General features: G+C 42.1%; 1 protein-coding gene and 1 long non-coding RNA gene across 4 annotated transcripts in view; one reads left to right on the top strand and one right to left on the bottom strand.

Annotated features, from left to right (window-relative positions):
* HS3ST5 (heparan sulfate-glucosamine 3-sulfotransferase 5) overlaps window positions 1–20,723 on the top strand; it is a 382,330-nt gene that overhangs the window by 155,844 nt on the left and 205,763 nt on the right. The window lies entirely within an intron of this gene.
* Window positions 3,553–20,723, bottom strand: part of LOC137570740 (uncharacterized) — a 94,664-nt gene continuing 77,493 nt past the window's right edge. Inside the window, exon 3 of the long non-coding RNA XR_011031157.1 lies at window positions 3,553–3,860. This is a non-coding gene — a long non-coding RNA (uncharacterized lncRNA). The remainder of the gene's footprint in view (window positions 3,861–20,723) is intronic.

Genomic DNA, 20,723 nt, shown 5'->3' with positions numbered 1-20,723 from the left:
GCATTTATGCAAAAAAGTGCAAGGAAAAATGGGCACCAAATAGCAACAGAATATTGGTAATTTTACTGATATTCTATTTGCAATAGTAGACTATCCGTAATTAGATATTTAGCTGACAAGAGGGAAGCTTTGGATAATATAGAACCTTTCCACTTCTCTGTTAGGCCCGTCATTCCTCTGCTGTCAGTCGGTATAGCTATTTGCCCAAACATCTCTTCAGAACTACTTATGCCCCCGAATAGTTCAGAGAATGGGTGCATCGCTGCAGTGCTGCGCAATTCTGGACACGCGCATGCACAGTAACGATTCACTTGTCTTCAGAATTACTTGTGGACATGAGTAGTTCCAAAGAGCTGTTCAACCCAGCAGATCAAACAGCCCTACCGGCGGACATAAGAAGAACAGGCCAGGCAGAGGAACGTGAAGGCTCTACACTATCCAGAGCCTCCTCACTTCAGTGTCCCTTTATGTACTCAGGAGTCCTGAGGAGTCTCTGCGATAAATGCATAATAATAATGTAGCAAGGCTATGGAAAAGAGTTTTCATGTTTACTTCAGGCACACTTTAACCCTGGATGCAGTATAATGTAAAATTATCATGAATCTGCAACACGAGAAGCAAGATCATGGTGTTGTAAATTACAGTGGAACTGTAGAGATGGCTTACTTTCCAACCCAGCAATTGGGAGGCAGGCACATGCCTAGACAAGTACTGACCCTTACTAGGGTAAAAAGCAGCAATATCTGTCAAAGGAAACATCTAAAACTAAAGTCTTTGTTCAGCCCACCAGGCGATTGAGTGCCCAATCACTCCATCCAACCAACTTCACATCTAAGGAGGGCATTGGTATGGGACAAACAGGTCGAACAGCTTTACCAGCGGACATAAGAGGAAAAACAGGCCAGGCAGAGGAACGTGAAGGCTCTGCACTATCTAGAGGCTCCTCACTTCAGTGTCCCTTTAAAAATCAAACAACCTATGTCCAATCTAATGCTTTGCTCAGACAATGGATCTGATTCATGAACCTCTGGTAGAATGTACCTGCACACACAGCTATGTACTCAGCAAAGCACTGAGGAGTCTGTAAAATGCATAATAATAATGTAGCAAGGCTATGGAAAAGAGTTTCCATTTTTACTTCAGGCACACTTCAACCCTGGATACAGTATTAAGTTAAATTATCATGATTCTGCAACACGAGAAGCGAGATCATGGTGTTGTAAATTACAGTGGAACTGTAGAGATGGCTTGTATTTGTTACAATCATGGTGCAATTGGAAAGTAATCAGCGTTGGAAAATCAATAGTCTTGACACCTTTTAGTTTAATCTTCAGCTCCATGGCAAGAAGTCGCAAAGAATCAAGGTTTTCAGTTTTGCTGTGTAAACGGGAGAAACTTAAATCAGAGCAAACTTTTCCAGCTTATGATACTTTCCACATAAATACTGTATATTCCGACGTATAAGACGACTGGGCGTATAAGATGACACCCCCCCACCTTTTTCAGTTAAAATATAGTTTGAGTTTGAGATATAGTCCCCGTATTAGACTACCCCACTTCCAACGCACACCAAATAAAAATTAAAAAAAACATTGTATACTGGTGCTATGTATGAGCAGATGCTGGTGCTGAACTGTATGTGGTACCCAGGATATAACAGTATACAGGTGGTTGACTGCTTGGATTGGTCATCTATCCTTCTTCATAAGTGTATTGATCAGCTCTACCTGTCTTAAAGCGGTTTGGTCAGAGCAGTATGGAAGAATAGATTGCGCTGTGCCCATAAAACACGCCTGTATCACCCGTTTGGCCTTGCCTGTGCCGCTTCACTACAGTCCTCAGCAGCAAAATGTAAGAGGTGGTAACAGGATAAGGCAGGCCAGATGGGTGGAAAGGGTGTGTTTTATGGGCACAGCGTGATCTCTTTCTTCCATACCCTGGGCGTCCCAGACCTTGCAGTGCGAGCGATGAGCTCTTCCCCAGTATATGTGGCGACCGCCGAATCTTCAGCACCCGGTAATTATTTATCAGTATGCAGCGTATGCGCATTGCATGAACATCAGCATGTCCAGAATGCGCATCGCGTATCAGCATCGTGTATTACCCGGCATCAAACACACCTGGCGTATAAGACGACCCCCGACTTTTCAGAAGACTTTAAAGGGTTAAAAAGTAGTCTTATACACCAGAATATACAGTACTTCTCTATTAGGGCTTACCCAGCTTGTGAATGAGTAGTTTGGTTGAAAATCCCCAGCGTGTTACAATGTGGACATCGGCAGTCTCGATACGATTGAACACACGCATCCTGCGCTAAGATGTTCCCCGCAGTATTACAACGCAATACACAGGAACGTACAATGTAGTGCGAACAGTAGCATCAAACTTTATGGACTTTTATGTTACCATGTGTATCAGAAACTATGTGCGGTGTGTCATGACTGACAGCAACGCACGTAGGGCTCGATTCACTACTGAAACAAGCTTGTATCGCGCGAAAACCTTTGTTTATCACGTGTAGTAATGCTTTGCGAGCTCGAAGCGCCGCGTGCGGCAGATCACGTGATACCTGCTGTGATAGCAGCTATCACGCTTTAGTGAATCAACCCCATAGTGTGAATGAGCCCTAATAAGCTATGTTATGCTCCCTAAGAGACTTGGTGACAGGGATCATAGATCTGCAGAGCTGCTGTGTGGCCATTTTGTTTAACATAGTTCAGCCATTCTTATGCTGTCAGGTATGTGGGAATGGGCAGACGGTGTATTCTTTCTATGGAAAGTTCTCCCAGAGATGGTAGAGTTTTCTTTAGCAAATTAGTAACATATTGCCTAAAGCAGTAGGGACAACCATACTATCCAAGGAGAAAAAAAACAACAACACATATATAAGTAGATAAATACTTGTTCTACTTACAAAACATGCCTTAGGTGTGAACAAGCCCTTATACCTTTCTGACACTGCCGAAAAGTTTTAGGGCTCCATATTAAAAGAGTGCATGGGGCCCCATATAAAACTCGCACCGGGGGCCCCAAGCTCCTTAGTTCCACCACTGCTAACCATAATACCGGTTGCCCTACCCTAACCTTGACATCCCTATCTTGGTAACTTCATTATTAATAGATAGTCATTTTCTTTGATAAGGGTCGGTGCCCAGATCATCAGTGGTATAAAGTGTTGCCATAGCCCTGTGGCTTTGCTAATGGCAAACGATAGCCTTACTGTATATACAAAGGTATTATTTATAAATGAAATATGTCCCTTGTAAGTGATTTTCTATACAATCCATAGCTGAGGGAGCATCTAACAGTTATAAGCACACCTGAAGGAGCACCATGCAGGTTTACTTACAGATGGCTGAATAAATTGTATATTATTTTTATCACTGTGCTCCTCTGAGCTAAAGATGCATTTGCGGCTAAGTGTCAGCTGATGTCACCACAAAATACATTCGGCATTCACACCTTATTTCACTAAACACGTATAGACAGAACAGAAGACATGAAGCAAGTCAACCCTTTTTTACGCTGAAAATATTGTCATTCAGGCATGTGGAAACGTTCACTTTTCTTTCGGCATATGTGCTGTAAGTACTTTAGTATAAGTCTGTAATTGCAAGTGGCAGAGAGCCTGTTGATTGCATGCTAGCTTTAGATGGATTTTCTTCCCGCTCTTTTTCCTCACTCTTCATCCTTGATGTTCATTCCAGACAATAAAATCACCACCTATGAGGCTGGCAGGTTATTGCCGAGATTTAAGGGAACATTTTCTTATTTTGCTTAATAGTTCTTCAAAGCAGCGTTTGTATGCCATAAATATTCAAGCGGCTCTTGGATGCTCTGCATACAGTTAGTACCGCCATCTGTTGTCCAGAACAAAAAAAAAGAGAACAGTTTGGCATATACTGTCAAGACTGACAGGTCCCTAATGACATGATAAAATTAGGCAAAGGAATATATCCAAATGTTAATGAGGACTGAGAGGTAAACTTGCTTCAGTTTGCCACAGAAATGGCTGAAGTGATTCGACAGCTAACTTTCTGATATAAGGTTCTGTGTGAATCATTGTTTTGTATGGCTATTGGGAATATCTGCGATAGGCAGCCACTGAAAAGCAGTCAAGCTGTTCATGTTCACGCTATCATCACTATCATTATTGAGACACAGGAATACCCAGTACAACTTAGTGCCTGCACTTCACACATTAGGGCCTGTGACACTTGTTCCTCATGTAGCTGAGACTCCTAACAGCGGCAGATCTCCAGCTGTGGATATTGCTGTCCAACGCAAAGGCTGATAACAGCATCACACCCAGAGAAAAGAACATTTATCCAGGTCACCATCCTTGCTGCTGATAGTGGGAATTGAGGAAAATGGCTGCAAATACCTAATTATAAGCTTAGTAATAGTCTTAATGTGGCAGACTATTTCTAGCAGTGGCTGGATAGTGTACTGGTTAACAACTTCATCTCCAAGGGTTTTTCCCCTAAAAAAACAATTTTTAAAAGCAATTTTCACATTTCAGCACTGCGTCCATTCATCTCATCTGCCAATAACTTTACAAGTACTTATCACACTGAAATAATCTATAGTTTGTTTTTTTTGCTACCAATTAGGCTTTCTTTGGTTGGTACTTTTTGCTAAGAATTATTTTATTCTAAATGCATTTTATTGGGAATAATAATAAAAAATGGTAAAAAAATAATTATTTCTCAGTTTTCAACCATTATAGTTTTAAAATAAAACTTTCTACTGTGGATAAAACCCACTCATTTCATTTGCCCATTTTTTCCTGGTTATTGCAACATTTAAAATATTTTCCTAGTACAATGTATGGCTCCAATATTTTATTTGGAGGATAAAAGTGCATTTTTTTCAGTTTTGCATCCATCACTAATTACAAACTTCTAATTTAAAAAAAAATAACAGTAATATACCCAATTGACAAACATATTAAAAGTTCAGTCCCTAAGGTAACTTTTTTTTTATTTTACTATTTGTCCAGAAGATGTTCTCACACATTTTCTTCCTGACGCATACTAATAGTAAGCGAACAAACTTTGTTTGTTACAATGACCGCATGCATCTTATTGACATGTTCTGTGTCAATGTACTTCATACTAATCTCATCCTGGCACAGGGATGTGTGGTCTGACCATCATGGCTAATGATGGAGCCTAAGGCCTAGTCAAACACAGCCAGGGCAGTCACGGAGCTGCTCTTACCAAGTTTCAAATATGGTATTTTCAGACATTTATATACTGTACATTGCACTGATCATGCAGGCCAAAGCAGTATGGTGCAACAATCTGCAAGGTGGATTGTATTGCTCTGTAAAATGAATAATCTATAGATGTGCTAAAACAGAAGATTTGGGTATTCACACCTATGTCTTTACCTGATGCATTACATGTCACTTCTCACTCCAGAAGGTGATAATTGCGAAGCTTTGTCTTCTAAAAGTGCAACAATAATCACACCTTGCTGTCATTTTTTTGTTTTAATTCCCACTGCAGTTAGTATAGGAGTGGGAAAGTGTGTATATGTGCCCACACATGTGTGTGTGTGTTGCAAAGAGTGTGTTCATGTGTTCGTGTGCATGTGTGTGCGTGTGTGTGTTGGGAGTGGGGTGCTGACCTGATATTTTTTTTCGCATGCATAGCATCTAGCTTTAACAAAAAAGTTTGTCTGAGGGTTTAAGCTTTAAAGAACACATATAAAAACAGCTATAGCTAGGCAACACCATCCTTTCCACACCAATAAACCCCTCAGCAAAGTCTATGACAGCCTTTCTTTTATTACAGGGTAATAAGTTGGAGCCACAAAAGCTCCACATCCCCCACGGGGCTGCAGGGGCTGCCCAGTGGCGTACCTAGGGCATTTGACACTTGGTGCTGGGTATTAAAAGACACCCCCCCCGCCATAAAAAAAGCGACTGTGTAGGCCAGGTGTAGGCTCCCCGCCTAAAGTTGGCCTCAGTATAGGTAGCTAACAAAAAATGGGTGCGGCTATAACCTGCGGTGTGCAAAGCGCGCCGTGGCGAAAAATGGGCGTGACCATGACCGGATTAGGGCAAAGCTTACTGTAATTTAAAGTGAACCCGGGATGAGAGTGATATGGAGGCTGCCATATTTATTTCCTTTTAAACAATAGACAGCCCTGCTGATCTATCTGGCTGCAGTAGTGAACTGAATTACACCAGAAACAAGCATACAGTAAATCTTGTCAGTTCTGACAATATTGTCAGAAACCCCTGACCTACTGCTTGCTTGTTCAGGGTCTATGGTTGAAAGAATTAGAGGCAGAAGACCAGCACGGCAGCCAGGCAACTGGTATTGCTTAAAAGGAGATAAATATGGCAGCCTCAATATTATTCTCATCTCGGGTTCCATTTAAAAGTGCAACGCAAAGACAGTGGGCCCAACTTTTAATGATCCATTCCCCAGAAAATTCACATAATTGTGCAGGTTTTCTCAAGAAAATACACGTAATGTGAGTAGATTTGACCAGAAATTACGTTCAACCATGTCAGCAGATTTGATCAGAAAACATGTTCAATCATGTCGGCAAATTTGACTAGAAAATACGTGCAATCATATGGCAGATTTGCCCAGAAAATACGTGCAATCATCTCGGCAGATTTGCCCAGAAAATACATGCAATCATCTCAGCAGATTTGCCCAGAAAATACATGCAATCATGTCGGCAGATTTGCCCAGAAAATACATGCAATCATGTCAGCAGATTTGCCCAGAAAATACATGCAATCATGTCGGCAGATTTGCCCAGAAAATACATGCAATCATGTCAGCAGATTTGACCTGAAAATACATGTAATCATGTAGAAGATTTGACCAGAAAATACATGCAATCATGTGGAAGATTGGACCAGAAAATACATGCAATCATGTGGAAGATTTGACCAGAAAATACATGCAATCATGTGGCCGACCTGGCCAAAAAACACTTCAATCATGTAGCAGACCTGGCCAGAACAGTCGAAACACCTGCTAATATAAATAAAAAAAAAACATTTACTCACCTGAAGCAGCGGCAGACCTCCTGTCCCGGCCTCTGTCCGGCGCGCAGCTCCCACGATCCTCTGCAGCCAGCCAGCAACTGAAACTACCAAGCTGAGAGCAGGGCTACAGGAAAATGGCGCCTGAAGCCCTGCACTGCAGACTCAAAGTCTCCAGAGCAGGGCTTCAGATGCCATTTTACTGTAGCCCTGCTCTGCCGCTGTCGGAGCTGCGGGCTGCTGCTGTAAGTGAACTGACACGGCATCTATTAGACGTCAAAAGTCAGTTCACGCTGGGGGGTGCTTTAGGGGTGCTTGGAGAATTTTAGGGGGTGCTTCAGCATCCCCTAGCGCCGCCACAGGTAGCTAGTAAAGTGGCCCCCAGTGTAGCTAGTATAGTGGCCCCCAGTATATCTAGTATAGTGACCCCACCCCGTATAGCTGCCCCCAGTGTAGGTAGTATAGTGGCCCCCATAGTGGCTCCCAGTGTAGCTAGTATAGTGGCCCCAAGTGTAGCTAGTATAGTGACCCCCCCCTAGTGTAGCTAGCATAGTGCCCCCCCCATCCCCAGTGTAGCTAGTACAGTGGCCCCCAGTGTATCTAGTATAGTGACCCCCCCCCCCCCCCGTATAGCTGCCCCCAGTGTAGGTAGTATAGTGGCTCCCAAAGTGGCTCCCAGTGTAGCTAGTATCGTGGCCCCAAGTGTAGCTAGTATAGTGACCCCCCCAGTGTAGCTAGTATAGTGCCCCCCCAGTGTAGCTAGTATAGTGGCTCCCCCAGTGTAGCTAGTATAGTGCCCCCCCAGTGTAGCTAGTATAGTGGCCCCCCCAGTGTAGCTAGTATAGTGCCCCCCCCAGTGTAGCTAGTATAGTGGCCCCCCAGTGTAGCTAGTATAGTGGCCCCCCAGTGTAGTTAGTATAGTGGCCCCCCCAGGGTAGCTAGTATAGTGCCCCACCCCAGTATAGCTAGAAGGAGGGGTGACAGAGATAGCGGCGGGGAGGGGGGACATATCCCCCCCTCCCTCACCTGGGTCCCCTCCTTCTGCCTCTCTTCCTCTACAAAATGCGGCCAGTGGGGGCAGCAGGCACCAAACAGACAGGGCGGGAAGGCGGAGAATACTCAATACACTTCCGCGTTCCAGCTGCTCACGCTGCGTCGCCGTCACGTGCCTCTTCTGCGCCTCAAATGTCGTGACCAGCATTGGAGGCGCAGAAGAGGCATGTGACGGCGACGCAGCATTCCAGCAGCTGGAACGCGGAAGTGTAGTGCGTATTCTCCGCCGGCCGTCCTGCCTGTTTGGCGCCGGCTGCCCCCGCTGGCCGCATTTTGGAGGGGAAGAGAGGCAGAAGGAGGAGACCCAGGTGAGGGAGGGGGGGATATGTTTCCCCCCTTTCCACGCCGCTATCCCTGTCACCCCTTCTTCTAGCGCTGCTCTTCCCCTCCTGCTCTGCAATGGGGGTCGTGGCGACACCCCCCTGGCTGTCAGTTACCCGGGTCGCCACGCCCCCCTGCGCCCAATGGTAGGAACGCCACTGGGGCTGCCCCTCCAAGTTATATCCCCAACTGTGATTTAATCCCACCACAACCAGGAAAGACATATGGATAATAAACTACTAACTATATAATTATTTAGTTCTGAAAAATATGCCACCTTAAAGAGAATCTGTACTCTGAAATTCTTACAATAAAAAGCATACCATTCTATTCATTATGTGCTCCTGGTCCCCTCTGTGCTGTTTCTGCCATTCTCTGCTGCAAACCTGGCTTGTAATTGCCAGTTTTAGGCAGTGTTTACAAACAAACTAACCAGCTTCTAATAGGCTCAGCTAAGCAGAGTGTGTTAGTCACACAGAGCCTGCAGGGGGTGTGTACAGCTTCTAGCTAATCACAAGCAGCCCTGCACATTCCAGTCTGACTGCCTCAGCCTGACTGTGCCGACTATAGAGAGAAGATTAGATCATATAACAGAGATAACACAGCTACTGTGCAATTAGGAAAAGCTGCAGTAAGCCAGACCACATTAGAAAAGGCATAGGAACTTATAGCATAGAAGAAATAAAGATAAACAATTTGTTACAGAGTCTCTTTAAGTGGTTAACCAGGTGTTCTTACTTTGAAAAAATGTCCAGCCAGCCATGATTATTTCTGGACCCTATCCTGCCTGTAAATGACCAAATCTAAATGACACATCCTGCCCCTGGGCTTCTTCAGCCTCACTCACATTTTCTTGGATATTTGTAGCCTCCTCACATGGGTGCTTGAGTAAATGCAGGACCTTGGATGTCTCACATGTAAATAGTCATATAGCTTGTTTGTGGATGAAGATCTACCCACTAAGAAAGAATGCTATTACATTTACCAAAATTCTGCTTCTCTCCTCTGTCATGACACAAAATCTCTAATGCTTTATCCCTGACTGTAGACAAGTTTAAGGAGCCTCTTGAAAATCTGCCTTTGGCATCTTTTACGCTGCAAACCCCAATTTTGATTTCCAATTCTAATTTGCGATTTTCACTGGATGCTAACAACACAAGAAGAAAAAGGCAAAAAATCCACAGCATGCAGGACTTTTTTTTAGGCTTCTTTTGCACTAAATGGGATTCTGATTATTGAATTTCCAATTTTTATGCGATTTTACATGTGATTCCAATTTCTGATGCGATTAAAAAAGGCCTGCACGCTGCATTTTTTTTTCTTCCTGTGATGCTAACATTTAGTGAAAATCGCAAAGCAGAATTACAAATCGGAATTGCAAAGTACAGTTAAAAAAGCCTCCATTGCATCAAAAATCGCAATCAGTCGCATGTAAAATTGCATCAAAATCGCATGTAGTGTAAAGAATCACCCACTGGTGATACCACTAGTAATTTGTCTCTGCATTCCATGTCCCTGTGTGTGTATTTGTTGTGCACATTTGCAGGGAGGGATGCAGAGACACAGGAGAGCTGGGGGAATGATGCGGCAGGAGGCCAGGGGCGTGCGCACGCACGTGAGCGTGGCGGGTGAGCGGTGACAGACCTAGCCCACTTTTGAACGGGCTAAGGTCACTAGTGATTTTATAAAAAAGGGCATTGATTTCAAGAGTCAAGACAAGCAAACAAATGTGCCCACTAATATCCCCCTCACCTTGCTGCTGCTAACTTCCCTAGCCTCTTTCTAACATTCATACTTATTTATCCTCTTCTAATAAAATTGTGGTTAAGCTCCAGTATAACTCATCACTGAAAGTAATTCTCCAAGCGTGGAGATACCGGCCCTTAGGGATGCCACAAATCACTGTGATGGGTGACTGACTACTACGTCCATACATTTATAATAACAGTTAATGAGGATATAACCCCTGTACTAGCTCTATACAACCTTCAGCCATCACTGCACAAACTATTGCCCCAAAAGTTTCCTCATTTTTCCATAAAGTTGTTAGTAAATCACCCATTAATGTTAGTGATATTACATTTACCTTCCTATGTTGTTTGAGATCCAGAGAGTGTTTGTACGGTCTCGTGCCTAGCATCTGCTAATCTGCATTTGTAACATATTTACGGCTGTCACGGTTTCAGTGCAAATGAATTAATCTCTGTCTGCCTGCTGACTAACTGTAAGGGCTTTACTTAGCGAGCTTTAGTTGGGGATATAAACGTGACACTGTTACTTGCATTAACACTTCTTCCAGCAGCAGTTCACACACAATGCACACCCTACTGAATTAATTTCATTTTAGGCTTTAATTAAACACTTACATCTGTTACATTTGTTTTTGCTATTGAATGTTTAATTCATGACATGTTGACTTATTTTACAGGGTTCATCTGTAACGCCTTTGTGTTTACCGTGCTGCATGTTGCGTTTGCCGGATAGCCTAATTGAAGGGTAGTAATTATTATCATTATGTAGAAAGCTAGTCGGCTTTGGGCATGCCCAGACAGACGTTTTACAAACATAATATTCAGGGATGATGCAAGACAAAGACAGCGTGGATCATTGAGATTAAAATGAATCTTGCAAGTCAGGCTTGGATGTATTAAAATCTGTTTGCTATGAAAGTGGCATGAAACTCCATATTAACTGAAAAAATAATGGAAAAAAACTAATTCAATAAGAAATTACTTATTTAGCTTAGCCATCCTGTTGTTTTTAGTGTTCACTGTCAGATTTAGGAAAAACATGAAATGAAAAAAAGAAGAGATTATTTCTGCTAGTTTCCATCTTTACCGTTTCTCTGTGATGCCAAAAGTGACATCACTTCTGCCCTTTTCTTTCTTTTTTTGACAGCAGGCTTCTATCACTGTATAAACTCTTTAAAGTGGACCTGAACTCTTGCACAGGATAGAAGGAAACAGAGAAATGCACCCTGTATGTATTTAGAGAGTTAAGCCTGTCTAATCCCTCTCCCCCTCCCATTTGTGCCTAATCACAAGTTGTAATTTGGTCTTTACCTGTGTCATATGATTGCCATGGCAGATAAGCTCATTTGAAAGCACAGTAGGATAACAAAATGTCTGCCTCCATGAATCAGGAAGAAGAAACAGTGCAGATTTATTTTAGGATTTGTATCAGCTGTAGCAAAGAGAAGTTTTTTGTTTTTTCTTTAAAGGTTTGTTTTAAGGTTATTATGCTGACTCAGAACGTCCTTTCTGCTCTAAAAGATATGCAATCTTTTATAGCAGAAAGGACGTTCTGAGTTCAGGTCCGCTTTAAAGGGAGAAGGGGATTCAATTACCTTTTGGTCATAGTGCCCTTATCTGAGATGGGAAACTTTTTGTTATTTGCATGCTGATACAAGCTCATTCCTGTAGCTTAAAAAACCTTCCCACAATCCCACTGGTACTGCACAGTTCCTGCAGTTAGGCAAAGGCACCCAGACAAGGTAAAACAAATAATAATATGGGACATATAAGGATCTATTATAGAAAAAAGGGGGTTACATATATTTGGGGGTAGTGTACTGTATCGTACCATGTTAGCCATCAGTTAAAGCAAGAAGTTTTAAATCAGTGAAATCATTGTTTTTAAATGAATAAATGGTATCATCCTGATTCAAAACTCCTTGCATATATGTTTCAATTGAATTTACAACCCCCCATACGCAATTGTAATACTTGCTGTCCAAAATTATAATTTTTGCTCACTTGAGATGGCCTTTCCCTATACAAACATGCTGTTTGGTTTTCTGTCAATCATAGTCTTCTGATCTATGCACCCAGCCAGCAATATGCCATTTTTTGAACAGTATACATGAAAATGTCAGTTCACAACTCAGAGCTGTTCATGGCAGTCACCAGTTCCTCTCTGGACTCACACATCACCAATCTCACACAACAGATGCCTTACTTATCTGTCTCTACAACACACACAAGTGAGAGTGCAATAATATGTGCTGAAATCATTGCAATGGATGTGGATGGAGATGCTCAAGAGGAAATTGCATTTTCTTTCCACAAACCCTTTAGATATGCTAAAAATAAATCATGCCCATTTGGGCAAAACAGAAGCTGTAGCAGTAATAAAATTACTTGTAAGGTGACTCATTCTGATTTTTATGCACCAGAGGAGACATGAATTTAGTAAGCTGTGAGCTCTGTTTGGAGAAACATATGCTTTGTTGTAATATTGTAGTCACACTACATCCAAGATAGGGAAAATTGCATGACACTGAGTACAAAAGCTCTAACCTCTACAGGATAGCACTGCGCTTATCGGCTGACTGTAAGATAATATAAAGTGAGGGTCATGTTTGCAGGGATGGACTGTGTATGGTGTTATATTACATTACATGTTGTAAGGGGTATAGGTAGCAGGTGCTTTTGGCTTTCTTAGACTGACTCAGTGCAAAGCAAGTGAGGAGACAGTACCTGTGATTTACCAATACCACTTTATTTATGTTGAGCTATTTACAAATTACACTATGTCCAGAAAACAGCAAAAAAAAAAAAAAAAACTTTCCAAAAGATACTAACCAAACTTAAAGATATATCTCTAAAGGGAGCAAACCTATTGTTTGTTGGAAAGATGAACAACTGAAAAACACAAACCAGTGTTTTGCAGCACAGCACTCAGATTCCTTAGTTTGCCAATCCAGCACATCATGTGTTTCCCAGAGGAGGGCAGACCAGTCTGCCCACTTATTCTCACCTGATCAGCTTTCTCAGGCAGAGCAGAGAATCCTACAGTGTTTTTTTTTTTTATGGCAGCGCAGAGGAGAAACAGGGGCATATAACAACCCGCTTGATCACTTTCTCTTACAGTCTTTTTTCCTACAACTGCAATAATGTATTAAATGTTTCATAAAATAATGCACTTTATATAGAAACCTATCCTGTACATCCCGTAATGGAGGCATACTTTCAATGGAAAGTATGCCTCATTGTTTATTTTTTTCTTTTGTTTGTCGCTCCGTGGCCATAATGTGCAATGCAACTTTCTTGGGGTGCGATGGTTCTAAATATAAAGTGTAAAAGGGGGCTTAATAAAGTTTACCTGCTTAAAAAATGTTGTTTCCTTTCACCTCAAAGCAGTCTTGGGTTTTCTGCATATGAACGGAAGTGTTCATATTGACTGACCTTATATTTCATTGTGACAATCGTCATTCGAAGCTGGTTCCAGCTTGCTGGTTCTATGATCATCAGTATCCATGTGGCTATGGCTAGTATCTTTATGGTAATGGTCTACTGAGCAGCAGAAGGAACAGAAGCATGTGACAACACACTGCATTATGAAGAGTTTGCAGCATCTAGATGCAAACAATTATATAAGTTAAAGAGAAACTCCAGTGAAAATAATTTAATAAAAAAAAAGTGCTTCATTTTTACAATAATTATGTATAAATAATTTAGTCAGTGTTTGCCCATTGTAAAATATTTTAATTCCCTGATTTACATTCTGACATTTATTACATGGTAACATTTTTACTGCTGGTAAGTGATGTAGCTGCTGCTTGCTGTTTTGGCAGTTAGAAACAGCTGTAAACAGCTATTTCCCACAATGCAACAGGGTTCACAGACAGGAAGCTGCCAAGAGTACGTACTCAGAATTTCGTGGGAGGGGTTTCACCACAATATCAGCCATACAGCACCCCCTGATGGTCTGTTTGTGAAAAGGAATAGATTTCTCTAATAGGGGGTATCAGCTACTGATAGGGATAAAGTTCAATTCTTGGTCAGAGTTTCTCTTTAAAATCCATCATTTAACTTCTGTGGATTATCTGACTTCAGTAGTAAAGTTTCCTGAGTATTGTTAGCAGTTCAATAACGGATTTTACTTCTCCGAAGTTTCTTTTTAACAACCGTATTCTGCTGACAGTAGGTTTGATTGAAGGAAAGTGTTGTATTGCTGATTACGCTGTTTGTGAAATTGGCTATCAGCTTGTTGTTTTTTTACACCGAGGGAATTGCCTGGAAACTTTTGCTCAGTGATTACTTTTCCTAGGAACATTTGTTAGATCTAGAATAAGAAATACCTTGTTGCTGCCTCATTTCCTACAGTGTATTTTTCATGTCGTTAGGTGTTTGCTAGAAAATGTGTTATGCAAATAGATGAGCAGCAGCAGTATGGAGTGCTCACTGGTTACTGCAGCAAGATACTGCTCTGGGCAAAGGCTTAAACTTCAAAACTAATTGCATTAACTAGGATCTGATTTCAAAGCTTTGTTACTATGTTTATGAGTATTGGTGTCATTTAATTCTTTATTTATTTACAGTATTATTATTGTTTATATTGACTCATGATGGTTTTGGTTTGAAGGAAAACTCTGGGTTATGCAAATATAAGTATCCTGTTAGGCCCCAATCATATTGAGGCATTGTGGTGCTACTTTATGGAGCCATCTTAATGCAGAAATTGAAAACAAAATCCTAATGCAGAGCACTCAGTGCATTACCGCATAACATGCACTTTAATAGCAGCAGTACGTATACTTTTCATTGACTGTATATTTTACTGTATGCGACGCAATAGCCACATTATGTGTGTGTTACAATAGGAGTTTGAATAAGCTTTCAGAAGCAGTTTAGCATACTCCCAGGAGTGCAAATTATAATACATAGATACACTAAGGGAGACCATAGACGTAGGTTTGTCTTTGAAGACCACACTGCTGTCCTTTAAAGAGGTTCTGTAATTCAAAAAAAAAACTACTGGGGGATACTTATCTCAGGTGGGGGAAGCTTCTTGATCCTAATGAGGCTTCCCTCATCCTCCTCTGTCCCACGATTCCAGTGCTGGCTCCTCCAAAACCACAGCCGACAAGGATGTCGGCTGTGATGCAGTAGCAACTGCATTATTTACCTTACCTGGCTCCAGTGCAGCCACAGTAGTGGCTTTTCAATCGGGCTTAGAAGTAAATAGCCAAGTCCAAACGGGTACACTCTACTGCACAGCTGACTCCCATCTTTGCAGTAGAGGAGCCCAAACTGAAAGCTGCTACTGCACCTGTGCTGGAGTCGGGGAAGGAAAATATTGACATGCCCACCATTTGGGGGCTGCCAGTGCTGCAGCCAAGGGACAGAGGAGGACGGGGGAAGCCTCATTTGGATCCAGAGGGGATGTTTTTATTTTTACAGATCCTCTTTAAGTTGTAATTCAAGCTGCTGTTTCTCTGCTTGCTTCTTGATTCATTCAGATAGGTGAGATGGCCAGGTGGCTTGAGAGAGTCTTTAAAATAAATGTGAAGCTGCCCTCCCAAAAAAGAGTTTCATACTCGCCTATGGAGAGGAAAGGGTCTGGATCCCATAAAGCCTTCCCAGGCCTTTCTCTGTCACTTAGTTTCAGTGCTGGGCTCCGATGAAGTTCATCAACCAGCTTCGTTGAATACCTCTTCAGCCCTTCCTCACCCTGATTTACATTCTTAAATGTATCACAGATGGCGACATCTTTACTGCTGGCAGCAGAATGTTGATTGTTGTGTGTTCTGAAGTGAGCAGAAATAACAAATAGGCCATTATTGAATTCACTTTTTCTCTATACTTAATAGCTTCCCCGGAAACTCAGCCCTAGCAACACCACCGCACCTCATATGTAAAGTGTACAATTAGACCAGGTCTATCTTGTAAAACCACTTGTGCCTATTCCTTACTCTGGGTTTTCACAGTTGTTACTGTAGTTTGATTTGCTTGCTATGTAGTACAGAGGGCAATAAGTTACAGATGTATCTGCATGGCAGTAGCAGGTTCTGTCTGTATTGCCTTAACTTTCAGTACAGTAATCAGTTTGATACGTATCCCTAAATGTTATTATCTGATATTGGATTGAATGGGATTGGGGCTCTTGGTAGAGTTGAGCTGAAATTTTCGTAATTTCGCATTACTAAAATTACGCATGCGAAATTTGCGATTACGATGCGAAATTACAGTAGCGTAATTGCCATTAAAATCGTAATTGAAAATACCGTAAGCGTAATTTTCAACGCGTAATTTCGCGTTTCGTTCATGCCGTAATTTCGCATTAAACGCTACCGTAATTTCGCATTAAACCGTAACGCTCCGTATAATATAAAAAAGCCGCCGACTTTAAGGGTTAATAGCAAAGCCCCCTTAAATGCTAAGAGCCTCAAATTTGGAGAATATATTAAGTAGATCAGGAGGAATAAGAGGAAAAAAATTTTTTTCAAAAAGACCTTATAGTTTTTGAGAAAATCGATGTTAAAGTTTCAAAGGAAAAATGTAAACATTTAAAAACCCGCCGACTTTAACGGTTAATAGCAAAGCCTGCTTAAAGTTTAGGAACACCAAATTCCCAGGGTATATTAAGGGGATCAGTGGGAATAAGAGGAAAAAAATTTTTTTCAAAAAGACCTTATAGTTTTTGAGAAAATCGATTTTTAAGTTTCAAGGGTGAAAATGTCTTTTAAATGCGGAAAATGTCAGTTTTTTTTGCACAGGTAACAATAGTGTATTATTTTCATAGATTCCCCCAAGTGGGAAGAGTTTTACTTACTTCGTTCTGAGTGTGGGAAATATTAAAAAAAAACGACGTGGGGTCCCCCCTCCCAGACCTCTTTAACCCCTTGTCCCCCATGCAGGCTGGGATAGCCAGAATGCGGAGCACCGGCCGCGTGGGGCTCCGCACCCTGACTATACCAGCCCGCATGGTCCATGGATTGGGGGGTCTCGGAAGGGGAGGGGCAGCCAAGCTTTCCCCTCCCCCTCCGAGCCCTTGTCCAATCCAAGGACAAGGGACTCTTCTCCACCTCCGATGGGCGGTGGAGGTGGAGGCCGCGATTTCCTGGGGGGGAGGTTCATGGTGGAATCTGGGAGTCCCCTTTAAAAAGGGGTCCTCCAGATGCCCACCCCCCCTCCCAGGAGAAATGAGTATAGAGGTACTTGTACCCCTTACCCATTTCCTTTAAGAGTTAAAAGTAAATAAACACACAAACACTTAGAAAAAGTATTTTAATTGAACAAAAAACATAACCACGAAAAAAGTCCTTTAATATTCTTAATTAACCATTAATACTTACCTGTCCCTTTAAATAAATGATCCCTCGAAATAGCCTCGGAAATGTTCTATCAGTTACAATGTAACAAAGTTATTACAATGTAACAACTTTGTTACATTGTAACTACGCCGCACCCGACGTCACTCACCGCCGCCACCGCCGCCGCGTCTGCGCTGCACGGACCGACAGAGCTCTGAGCTATAGCTCAGAGCTCTCTAAAGCGTCTTTGTATTTTGGCTCCAAGGAGCCCCATTGGTCCTTAGCAGACCAATGGGGTTCCTTCAAATCAGAAGGAACCCCATTGGTCTGCTAAGGACCAATGGGGCTCCTTGGAGCCCAAAAACAAAGATGCTTAGAGAGCTCTGAGCTATAGCTCAGAGCTCTGTCGGGTCCTGCAGCACAGACGCGGCGGTGGCGGCGGCGGTGAGTGACGTTGGGTGCGGCGTAGTTACAATGTAACAAAGTTGTTACATTGTAATAACTTTGTTACATTGTAACTGATAGAACATTTCCGAGGATATTGCGAGGGATCATTTATTTAAAGGGACAGGTAAGTATTAATGGTTAATTAAGAATATTAAAGGACTTTTTTCGTGGTTATGTTTTTTGTTCAATTAAAATACTTTTTCTAAGTGTCTGTGTGTTTATTTACTTTAACTCTTAAAGGAAATGGGTAAGGGGTACAAGTACCTCTATACTCATTTCTCCTGGGAGGGGGGGGTGGGCATCTGGGGGACCCCTTTTTAAAGGGGACTCCCAGATTCCACCATGAACCTCCCCCCCAGGAAATCGCGGCCTCCACCTCCACCGCCCATCGGAGGTGGAGAAGAGCCCCTTGTCCTTGGATTGGACAAGGGCTCGGAGGGGGAGGGGAAAGCTTGGCTGCCCCTCCCCTTCCGAGACCCCCCAATCCATGGACCATGCGGGCTGGTATAGTCAGGGTGCGGAGCCCCACGCGGCCGGTGCTCCGCATTCTGGCTATCCCAGCCTGCATGGGGGACAAGGGGTTAAAGAGGTCTGGGAGGGGGGACCCCACGTCGTTTTTTTTTTAATATTTCCCACACTCAGAACGAAGTAAGTAAAACTCTTCCCACTTGGGGGAATCTATGAAAATAATACACTATTGTTACCTGTGCAAAAAAAACCCTGACATTTTCCGCATTTAAAAGACATTTTCGCCCTTGAAACTTAAAAATCGATTTTCTCAAAAACTATAAGGTCTTTTTGAAAAAAATTTTTTCCTCTTATTCCCACTGATCCCCTTAATATACCCTGGGAATTTGGTGTTCCTAAACTTTAAGCAGGCTTTGCTATTAACCGTTAAAGTCGGCGGGTTTTTAAATGTTTACATTTTTCCTTTGAAACTTTAACATCGATTTTCTCAAAAACTATAAGGTCTTTTTGAAAAAAAAATTTTTCCTCTTATTCCTCCTGATCTCCTTAATATATTCTCCAAATTTGAGGCTCTTAGCATTTAAGGGGGCTTTGCTATTAACCCTTAAAGTCGGCGGCTTTTTTATATTATACGGAGCGTTACGGTTTAACGCGAAATTACGGTAGCGTTTAAAGCGAAATTACGGCATGATACGACTGTAATGCGAAAATTACGCGAAAATTACGCTTACGCGAAATTCCGCGAAATCCTTCTTCATTACGATTATGTACTTACGGCCATAATCGTAATTACACTAATTACGCGAAATTTCGCGAAATCGTAATTAGGTCATTACGCTCATCTCTAGCTCTTGGTAATGCTGACAGATTTTCAGTACATACCATAAAACCCTATGGTAAAAGATCCCAAACTGATTGATACTGAAGCATCACTTTGGGGCTTTCTGTTTCATTTATCAGCATTTGACAATATAAAAATGATTATGGAATCTGCTTTTAGCAGCTGCACTGTTATTTGCTCCTTTAACTCCTAATGAGCACAGGCACACACTGTACATTCACAATATGTAGCTATAGAGAGAGAACCTACTCAGATCTGTTGCATCACTTTTGGCCTGCTTTTGTAGGTCGAGTCTTGGTAAGTGTTTTGATGCACATCGTGTGACGAGAAGTGCTGCTAATCCTACTTGGAGCAGATTATGAAGACTGAAGAAGTACCTACCGGTCTGACACTCCACTGCACATTATCAAATCCGGCCCACTCTCTCCACTCAGCAGCAAAGTGGAGGAAGACCAACAGCTTTTTGCACAATACAAAGGGAAAAATTAAACAAAATGAATTAACCAAAAGTTATTTAGCCCCTTCTTGGCAAAGACTGAATCAACACAACCATAACCTCTTCAAGATAGAGGTGTCCATAGAGGTGGGGTTGGGGCCAAAATACCAAAGTAATGCCACAGTAATGTTGCAGAAATGTAGAATATATGGAATGGAGCAGAAGTGTGTGGATAGTGGTAATACTACAGAGATATTACCACAGTATTACCGCCTTTCCCCATCCCATGTACAACTCTGCTCCAAGCTATATGTACCACATTATCATAATATTATCACAGTATTACCACCTTGCCCCATCCCAAGTACAACTCTGCTCCATGCTACAGGTACCACATTATCATAATATTATCACAGTATTACCGCCTTGCCCCATCCCAAGTACAACTCTGCTCCATGCTACATGTACCACATTATCATAATATTATCACAGTATTACCGCCTTGCCCCATCCCAAGTACAACTCTGCTCCATGCTACAGGTACCACATTATCATAATATTATCACAGTATTACCGCCTTGCCCCATCCCAAGTACAACTCTGCTCCATGCTACATGTACCACATTATCATAATATTATCACAGTATTACCGCCTTGCCCCATCCCAAGTACAACTCTGCTCCAAGCTACATGTACCACATTATCATAATATTATCACAGTATTACCGCCTTGCCCCATCCCAAGTACAACTCTGCTCCAAGCTACATGTTCCACATTGTCATAATATTATCACAGACATTATTACCGCCTTGCCCCATCCCATGTACAACTCTGCTCTATGCTACATGTTTCACATTGTAATGGTATTATCACAGTATTACCGCCTTGCCCCATCCCAAGTACAACTCTGCTCCATGCTACATGTACCACATTATCATAATATTATCACAGTATTTCCGCCTTGCCCCATCCCAAGTACAACTCTGCTCCAAGCTACATGTTCCACATTGTCATAATATTATCACAGACATTATTACCGCCTTGCCCCATCCCATGTACAACTCTGCTCCATGCTACATGTACCACATTATCATAATATTATCA

The sequence above is a fragment of the Hyperolius riggenbachi genome, chromosome 4 (genome assembly GCF_040937935.1).
Source record: "Hyperolius riggenbachi isolate aHypRig1 chromosome 4, aHypRig1.pri, whole genome shotgun sequence".
In the NCBI taxonomy this organism is placed as follows: Eukaryota; Metazoa; Chordata; class Amphibia; order Anura; family Hyperoliidae; genus Hyperolius; species Hyperolius riggenbachi.
The sequence above is the reverse complement of the archived record's forward strand: the minus strand, read 5'-3'. Positions and strand labels throughout refer to the sequence as shown.